Below are 7,349 nucleotides of genomic sequence, written 5' to 3'. Positions count from 1 at the left end.
TAGAAGGTTCAGATCTGACCTCCTCCTTGTGGTAATCTCTACCACTCCTTAAAGCATATACGGCATTACATTCGTTGGAGGGCTCTTGCGGCGGCAAAATTGGTTGAATGGCATTCAACTGATTTGGCGGTACCTGTTGATTCACATTCATATTCACGTTCCTTGGATTAGGAACGGGTTGACTTGGCATCTTCCCCTTTTCCCTCTCATGCAACGCCATGGCAAGTTTGGAGATTTGCTTCTCCATGTTGTATTGGCTTGTCATGAAAGTGCTAATGAGAAGTTCTATGCTTTTTTCTAAGGAAGCTATGCGTGCCGACTCTCCTTGTTTTTGAAAACCCGGCGGTTCCTGATTTGAAACATTATTAATCATGGGGTTTTGAAAAGTAGGAGGGGAAGGGGATGGCCGAACAAAAGTGGGAGGGAAGGTGGGCTTAGGTTGGCCGAATTGGCCTTGGCCTTGGAAATTAGATGGCCCACTTTGACTCCATGAAAAGTTGGGATGATTTCTCCATCCCGGATTATAAGTGCTACAATAAGGATTATTAGAATTACCTTATTCTAGCACTCACATTCTCATTAGAATTACCAAATTTAGCAAGAGTTGGGCACTCTTCCATAACATGGTCCGTGGCTTGACACCAATTACACATGGAAACACTATGTGCAATTTGATTGACTTGTGAAGGTCCTTTAACAACTATTGCTTCTAGCCTTTTGATTAAGCTATCAAGATGGGCCTCTTTTGCCATGGCACCCTCTATTAGAAATCCCTTACTTGAAGTGGCTCTCTCACCGTCTTGAGTGGATTCCCACTCTCTTGTTTTTTCCGCCAAATCAAGTAAGAAGTTCCATGCCGCGGCCTCATCCGTGAAAGATGTAAAACCATTAGGACACATGGATTCAATAAGTTGCTTTGTTTGGTAATCTATGCCCTCATAAACAATTTGGCATAAGTGCCACAAATCAATTCCATGGTGAGGACACTCTTGGAGTAGGTCTTTGAACCTCTCCATAAACTTAGAAAATGACTCTAATGGATTTTGTTTGAATTGTAAAATATCGTTCCTAAGCTTATTAGTTTTATGTAATGGAAAAAACATTTTTAAGAAAGCGACGACGAACTCCTCTCAAGTGGTGATGGAGTTCGTTGGTAAGCCATAGAGCCACTTTTTGGCTCCATCCTTGAGTGAAAACGTAATAAACCGCAACTTTACCGCATCATCGGTAAGTTGTTGCAACTTAATCAAAGCACATACATCTTCAAACTCTCGCAAAAATAAATAAGCATCCTCCGAAGGGAGGCCATGAAAATGAGGAAGCAAAGAGATAAATTGCGATTTTAGCTCAAAATTATTACCATGTGCAATCGGCAATCTAATGCAAGAAGGTTGCGCAGTTCGGGCCGGATAGAAGAGATCGCGCAAACTTGGGCGGCTCTTGTTCTTCCGCCCAGACTACTTGATTTGGATTTGGTGCGATGTCTTCCGCCGTCTCTAACCGGTTTGCTCTTTCTAGTCGATTGGCCGAGTTCCGCACCCAACCTGCACTCATAAACACAAGAAAACCAACTAAGAGAGATGGATAGGCAAGAAACCAAAATTATAACTAAACTAAAAATAACTGCTAATCTAACACTTCGAATAATTAAGATTCTAATGCAACTCTCTTCCCCGGCAACGGCGCCAAAAACTTGTTAGAGAAATTAAATAACCGTAAGTGCACGGATCGTGTAAATACGGGTCGAACTCAGGGAAGAGATATCTAGTTGTCAATCCTATTCTTGTACCAATTAGAATACTAGCTATGATATAATGTTGCCTGGAATGGACTCAGGATTTCCGTGGCTTTACCTCGGAGCCAACACTATATATAAGCGTATATTCTAATCAATCTAAGAATCAAATTTAACTAAGATCTTTTTTATTTAAAATCCTAATTTAGGCAAAGTGTACCAAGGTTCCAATGATCTCTTTTAACTACTTATCTAATTTAATTAGAAAACCAAAATTCTAAGGTCCTAAGTTAATTGGAAAATTGCAAAAGTAATTTGGAATAGTGTAAAAACCTTAATTCAATATAAAAGATTACTTAGGGTTAGAATCCACCATGGGTTTGGATTAGATTGATTAATTAAAACAACTCTTGAATTGGGTTGAAAATTCGATTAACTAGTCAATAAGGAATAAGATCAAAGGGATGTCATTCCTTATAAGTAATTAATCAAATCCACTCTCCAATTTACATTGATTATATAGAACTTTATATTTGTTAATCAACAATCCTTCATACGAAAGGGGAAAGCCAATGGCATGAATGATTGGGATTTTCCAAACACAAAATCCTATATAATTTTTCAATTGAGTAGATTGATTTAATTATAAATATTTCTCCTTCCCCATGGCTTCAACTAAACCCTAAGTAATTAGGATTTAGTTATTCATAAAGAAGTAAAAAAATAAAATAAAAGAGATAGATGGGAGAAGAATTGCCATATAGAACTTGAAAGGAAATGAAACAAAAGCAAATTACTTCTTCAATAACTTGAATTCAAACAAAATTACATCAAATTGAACTTAAAATAAATAACAAAAATTAAATAGAATTTAGTCTTTTTCTCCTCCAACTTTGGTCAAATCCTCCTCTTCAAGCTTTAGTGTCACCTTGGATTGAACGGTGGATGATTGATCCTTGGTTGAGAGTAGAAAAGAAAAAGAGCATGAAAAAGAGCAAGAGAGAATAAGAAAACCTAAGAGAGAGAGAGAGAGAGCTTGAGAGTGGTAGAGAAGTAGAGGGAGTGGAGAATGTCTTCTTCACTCCAATATGTAGCTTTCTTCCCCTTCTATTTTCATCTCTAAGAAAAGACACAATCTTGGCATCTTTTTGTATTTTTGGAAGCCACCACCTTTCCTTGGCAATTTTTCAAATTCCACCCTTTGTTTATAATGCAAACTTCTTATTTTATTTTCTCACAATTTAAGCTTCTTGCCACGCCCTTTTGGTAAATTTTTGTTGACTTTTTCTACTCTTCTTGCTCTTACGTGGGAATTGGTGCTATTTTGCTACAAGATTATGCATATATTAGAAACCATATAAAATCTCATATAAATAGGGAATGAATTTTAGCAAATGTAAGTGGGTCCCACATAATTGTATATATATAAATTATATGCAATTTAGAAAATACCCTTTTCCTATACGAAACGTCACCCACTTGTTAAATATGGCTTGTTGCCATTAAAAGTCAAACTTCTATAAAAGAAAAACCCTTGTTGGATTTCCCATGCACATGCATATGTATGTTTTTTTTTTTTATCATCCAGCCCCTGAAAATATAGAAATAACAAGACGGCGAAATTGCTTTCCACAACAGTGCTTTCCAAAAACCCAAGTGGGTCCCACATCACATAAGACAATCTCTATTTTGGTTCAAAAATTCCCAACATGGCTACGGCTTTGCCTATTTTGAAATCAGCCATGATGTCATGGTCATCTCAACGGTTCAAATTATCCCATGGGTTGCAATATTTAGAAATAGTGAGAGCAAGTGCAAGTAGGTGAAATAGAAATTACTATGTCATGCAAAAATGTGTACAAAATCATGAATAGAGGGGTCACTGCAAAAGAACACCATCCTCCTTCCATGAAGTATTGCACAATAACACTTAAACCCATTCCCATGTGATGTTCCAAACGATCCAATTATTGGGTTGATCTAAATCGTTCAATATTGATGGATATATTAGCATATAAATTACTTACACCCCTAAACCATCCTTGTAAGTTGATCTAAGCCGTTCAAACATTAGTGATAAAAACCAACTATAGGGGCCACTTGTTCACTAATCCAAATTGTCCAATTTGTGAGCCCTGATTACCATGGCCCAAACCATTTCTATTGGATGATCTAAACTGTTCATTTCATATGCCTTAGCTCTATTTTCCGTAAAAGTCCGAAGTAGCCTTGAAATACCAAAAATAATAAAATACCTTAGTAGTACCGCTTTAAATAACAAAAATGCATGCTTTTCCTACCTACAATTCGCACATAAATGTGCTCATCAGAAGACCAACCTTGCTAGCTCTTCTTGTCTCTAGGGTAAGTAATCATTGGATATACGCTTTGACTTACCTTTTTAATCACCAAAGAAACCCCAAAGAATCATAAACTAGCCTCCAATATATTGAATATATTCGATATGTGAAAGCACTTTGTAAAGAACCAAAGCAACAAAAGAGATGAATGAATTCCAAGGAGGAAGAGAGACGGATGAATTTTCTCGAGAAAAAAACCAAAGGTTGTGCTTGCTTTATTTTTATAGAAAAGATTAGGGATGAGAGAAGATTAGTAGTTTCCAATGTGAGAGCTCCTTTCTTTAGCTTGTTTCCAATTTGTGCTCTAACTTTCTCATTCTTTGATTTTCATATTTAACTTATTTCTAAACCTTGTTTTTTGCAAGCTAAGCAATGCTAAATTACACAATAGAGATCCTACAAGATCAATCTAGAAGCCTTCTCACATAGGAAACTAGATTTTATGAATGATTTTCGTCCAAAGAGGGTTGTCCAACGTTTGAGCTCATTTTTTACCTATTTAGAGGCTGATCCAGGAAACATCATAAACTACAAAGTTGTATACCCTTTCTAGACGTTCGAAACAAGTATAAAAATGAAGTTTTTGGATGAGAAGATAAAAAGTTATGGCTGTTTTAGTAACCTGATCATACAAGCCATTCCTAATTATTACTCTTCCTTTCTTTATTATTTTATCAAAACAAATATGATGTCACCAACCACCTCATCCCATGTTGGACGTTTTTGCTTGTGGCCTCCTCATGTGGGGCGCCCACTTATGTGGCCGACCCACATGGGTGGGTCCACATGAACCCCCACCTTGTGGGCTTTAGCCCAATGGGCCTTATGACATGTATTTTGGGCTTTTTTCAATGAAAATTCAATAAAATCCTTTAAATTTAAAATTTTTATTGATGAACCCAACCCATATGACATTTAAGGTACACCATCGACATATGATCGAACCATCCTTTTTTGGAAAAATAACTTTTCGGACCAAAATGCCCGTATTTGACCACTACACATCCAAATGCGACCAAAATACCCTCAAATTGGTTCACCCCTTAAAGGGGAAAGTTAAAAATGGAAAGTCTTTGTGGTCAAACTTAAAAAATAGGAACTTTTAAAATTGGGTCATTTTGGTGAGCAATATCAAACAGGATCATTTGGTATCCCCTGAAAATACCCAAAAAACCCTTGACACATAAAATTTCCAAGTCAAGCGAAACCCCTGAGAAACTCTAAATTTAACAGGCTTTCCAAAATTCATGAAATGATCTAAAATTCCTTAGACACACCCTAGAGGTCAAATGAAACATATTGGAAAAGACCAAATTACCCCTGAAGTGTAAGAATAAAGGAAACTCTGAGAAATCTAAATTTAGCAGGTTTTGTCACTTGCTTGGAAACTTGAACTTTCATCTTCCAGATATCATTGGAACACCCTAGAAACCTTTCGGATTGCGAAACAACTTTCAAACACCAAAAATGAGATGAACTCTACCCTAGAATGCATGGATGCCTAATCTATTGCGAAATATGGACTCGAGACTTGACAAACTACCGAATTTTTTCCTTTTTAAAGTGTAGCAAAATGGGGGTATCTACGGATGCCCCTCTTTGGTAGAGATGACATAGTCATTGAACACCAAAGTAAAAGTGACAGAGCCATTTTGCCTAGCTTTAATTAACAAAAGATTCACTACACACAATGTAACCTAATTGCTTCCTAATGCAAGACCCTAAACGAAGTCCTAGAATTTTGAAAAATTGAATTATTCGGATGAAATTTTTTGTTATAGAGGCAGTAAGCTTTTTCTCTAGGGCAGAAGAAAGAATCTTTTTGGTTTAGAGGCTCCTGCGCTTTTACTCTAAACCAAAAAGAAGAAGAATATCTCGATCCAGAGGCACTTTCGCTTTTTCTCTGAAAGGAAGAGGAATTTTCAATCCAGAAGCACCTTTGCTTTTTCTCTGAAAAGAAGGGAAAATAAATTTTCAATCCAGAGGCACCTTCGCTTTTTCTCTGAAAAGAAAAGGAGGATGAATTTCGATCTAGAGGCACTTTCGCTTTTTCTATGAAAAGAAAAGGAAGATGAATTTTCGATTCAGAGGCATTTTCACTTTTTCTCTGAAAAGAAAAGGAAGATAGATTTTCGATCCAGAGGCACTTTCGCTTTTTCTCTGAAAAGAAGGGATAATGAATTTTCGATCCAGAGGCACTTTCGTTTTTTCTCTGAAAAGAAAAGGAAGATAGATTTTTTATCCAGAGGCACCTTCGCTTTTTCTCTTAAAAGAAAAGAAAAAGAATATTCAATCAAGAGGCACTTTCGCTTTTTCTCTTAAATAAATGAGAGAGAATTTTTAATCTAGAGGCACATTCGCTTTTTCTCTGAAAAGAAAGGATAGAGAATTTTCAATCCAGAGGCAGCTTCGTTTTTTCTCTGAAAAGAAAGGATTTTCGATCGAGAGGCACTTTCGCTTTTTCTCTGAAAATAAAGGAAAAGAAATTTTTGATCTAGAGGCACTTTCGCTTTTTCTCTGAAAAGAAAATGGAAGATAGATTTTCGATCTAGAGGCACTTTCTCTTTTTCTCTGAAAAGAAAAGGAGGATGCATTTCGAGCCAGAGGGACTTTCGCTTTTTCTCTAAAAAGAAAAGGAGGTTGAATTTCGATCGAGAGGCACTTTCGTTTTTTCTCTGAAAAGAAAGCAAGATGAATTTTCGATCGAGGGGCACTTTCGCTTTTTCTCTGAAAAGAAAAGAAAGATAAATTTTCGATCCAGAGGCACTTTCGCTTTTTCTCTGAAAAGAAAAGGAAGATGGATTTTCGATCCAGAGGCACTTTTGCTTTTTCGCTGAAAAGAAAAGGAAGATAGATTTTTGATCCAGAGGCACCGTCGCTTTTTCTCTGAAAAGAAAGAAAAAAGAATTTTCAATCCAGAGGCACTTTCGCTTTTTCTCTGAAAGAACGGAGAGTGAATTTTCAATCCAGAGGCACCTTAGCTTTTTCTCTGAAAAGAAAGAAAAAAGAATTTTCAATCCAGAGGCACTTTCGCTTTTTCTCTGAAAGAACGGAGAGTGAATTTTCAATCCAGAGGCACCTTAGCTTTTTCTCTGAAAAGAAAGGAGAAAGAATTTTCAATCCAAAGGCACCTTCACTTTTTCTCTGAAAAGAAAGGATTTTCGATCTAGATGCACTTTCGCTTTTTGTCTGAAAAGAAAATGAAGATGAATTTCGATCCAGAGGCACTTTCGCTTTTTCTCTGAAAAGAAAAT

The 7,349-nt window shown here is 36.6% G+C and overlaps 1 non-coding gene across 1 annotated transcript; it reads left to right on the top strand.

Annotated features, from left to right (window-relative positions):
• The first annotated feature begins 969 nt into the window (after nucleotides 1–969).
• LOC143857466 (small nucleolar RNA R71) lies at nucleotides 970–1,076 on the top strand. Its single transcript, XR_013238663.1, has one exon. It is a non-coding gene; the product is annotated as a small nucleolar RNA R71 (small nucleolar RNA).
• The last annotated feature ends 6,273 nt before the right edge of the window (nucleotides 1,077–7,349 follow it).

This window comes from Tasmannia lanceolata, unplaced genomic scaffold, assembly GCF_043159265.1.
Source record: "Tasmannia lanceolata isolate RefF3 unplaced genomic scaffold, GAP_Taslan_0.1 ptg000024l, whole genome shotgun sequence".
NCBI classification, from domain to species: Eukaryota; Viridiplantae; Streptophyta; class Magnoliopsida; order Canellales; family Winteraceae; genus Tasmannia; species Tasmannia lanceolata.
The sequence above is the reverse complement of the archived record's forward strand: the minus strand, read 5'-3'. Positions and strand labels throughout refer to the sequence as shown.